Source organism: Camelina sativa, chromosome 9, assembly GCF_000633955.1.
Source record: "Camelina sativa cultivar DH55 chromosome 9, Cs, whole genome shotgun sequence".
In the NCBI taxonomy this organism is placed as follows: Eukaryota; Viridiplantae; Streptophyta; class Magnoliopsida; order Brassicales; family Brassicaceae; genus Camelina; species Camelina sativa.
The window spans coordinates 23,008,859-23,011,465 of NC_025693.1; positions in this window are offsets into that span (position 1 = coordinate 23,008,859).

Sequence of the window (2,607 nt, forward strand, 5' to 3'; positions counted from 1 at the left end):
TTCTGGTGCGATCTGGGTTCCTTCGCTTGAGCGATGGCTCCATTGTTATCACAATAAAGATCCACCGGCCCAGAAATGCTAGGAACCACACCAAGTTCAGTAATGAACTTCTTAATCCAAACAGTTTCTTTTGCTGCTTCAGAAGTAGCAATATATTCAGCTTCGGTTGTGGAGTCTGCCACGGTGCTCTGTTTGGAGCTTCTCGAAATCACCGCTCCTCCATTCAGACAAAAGATAAATCCAGATTGAGATCGAGAATCATCTTTTTCTGTCAGAAAGCTGGCATCAGTGTAACCACTCACAACAAGTTCATCACTTCCTCCATACACCAAGAACTTATCCTTAGTATTTCTTAAATACTTTAGGATATTTTTGACTGCTGTCCAGTGACTTTCACCTGGATCAGATTGTTATCTACTCGTCATGCTTAAAGCACATGCCACATCAGGACGAGTACAAAGCATGACATACATGACAGAACCTATAGCAGAAGCGTATGGGATTCTACTCATGCGCTCTCGCTCATCATGTGTTTTAGGGCACTGAGTCTTGCTGGCGTTATTGTAGTGACCCTCACCAAGGGATAAAGTTTTGACGTCCATTCAAGTCCAAAAGACCGGGAAAAGGAAGGCAGAAAGAAGAGCTGGAAGTTTGATGAAGGGAAGTCCGAGAAAAAGTTAACGGACCAAGAGTTGTCCGAGTCGTCCGAGACGTACTGCCCGTACCGTCCGAGACGCATAGTCCGGTAGACGCCAAGAATTGCCGAGAGTACTGAGTACCCGAAGGAAGCTGCCGATGGATGCCGATAGTTGCCGAGAGAGCTGCCGAGGACCAGCGATGGTCAACCGAGAGTAGTAAAAGTCTTCCCCACCAAGAAACACTTAAGGAAGTTAAGTGGATTAATATTTTAATCAAGAAGGCTTAGTGGAGTTAAGTGGGTGAATATTTTATTCAAGGAGGCTTAGTGGGTTTTTAGTGGAGGATTAAAGAATTCAAGGGAGCTTAAGTGGAATTCAATTTGTTGAATCAAGGAGCTTCCAAATGTTGAAATCCCTCTAATAGGGAGAGTGCATGCGACTCCCATTGGCTGTCTCCACCGCCCACTTGTTCTATAAATAAGCTCTCATTCCTCTCATTTTCGCTCAAGGAAAGAAGGGGTAAGTTAAGAGAAATTGAGAGAGAAAGAGTGAGTGTTTGCGAGAGAAAGAAGAAGGTGTTTGCGAGAAGAGGAAGAAATTGCAAGAGAAGACTATCGACCAAGACCATCAACGTTAGATCGATAAGGAAATCGATTCTAACCGAAGGAGAGATCCGAGTAGCCGCGAGAAGAGCTTCATCAAAGGAGATCATTCGTCGACGGTTTACTGTGAGTTCAGGCACATATTTGCATCGGCTTAGATGGAGAGTTAAAAACATCCATCTAGTGCGCGGTTTTGCATGTTGCATGTAGATGCATTTTCTTGAAGTTCTTTTATGTTTTCTTGTTTAAATGCATGCATGGTGAGGTTGTGCCAGTTACTAGGTCGAAATGATCTAGTAACAGAAGGCGATATTTGGTTGAGTTATTGGTAAGAATATGGGTTTAAGTCCCGTATAAACTCAAGTAAGATCTTCGGTGAGATCTTAAAACGTTTTAGTCCGCGAGAAATTCCGGCTAAAAGTTGTAAGATTTGGTAGTGCGATCCATCCCGTTCCGTGCCACATGCAGCCGCGACATGCAACCCATGTTCGTGTGTGTGCAGGGTTGGTCACGAAGAGCTCGGAGGTTACTGGGCTCGCTACCCTGGCCGAGGCTATTTACACGACGGTGTAATTTTGGCTGATATCCAAACGCTTGCCTTTGTGGTTGCGATTTGGAGAAATCAGGAGGGGTTGGGGGAGAGGGATGCATACCGGGCCCAAATAAAAATTAAAACTTGTTAAAAACTGTTGTTTCTTTTCAAGTTTTGTTGTTGCATGTTGCATGTTGTTGTGTGTTGTTGCATGTAGTTGCGATTATTGGTAGAATGTTTTTGTTAGCTTGATAAGCTTCCGCATGTCATCTCTGATGGTTGTTAAGTTGTTTAGCTTGCTTGCATGTTAATCGCTTACTTGCTTGTTGATGGCTTATGCTTGCATGTTGTCTATCTTTGCTTGCATGTTGCTTAATTTGTTCGCATGTTGGTTTATTTACATGCATGTTGTTTGTTAATGGGGAATTGGGGTTTGGGATTTATTTCTCTGCAGGAACCCTGAGCTCACTAAGTAATATAATATTGTTGTTCTGCAGGTGACCCTAGAGGGAACTAGAGGGCGTGGTGAACGATAGGGCTCCGGAGTAGCTTTCTTTTTGGTGTCTATTGTAAAAATTCAAAGTATGTTTATTTGCGAACCAAACTTTGGCGTTAAGCCGTGTGAACTATTTTGGTGTAATCGGTTGTGAAAACTTGTTTAAGTTTTAATGTATTCGTATTTTCTTTTAAATCAAACGGGTCGTACTGATATAGACTTAGTCCGAGTCGGCCCAACGCACGGCGTGTCCGTAGGGTTGCAAAGCCTGAAGGATGTGTCGTGTGGTCGGGAACCTCGCCGAGGGACTGGTCGAAGGGCCTGATTCGTTCTCGTACC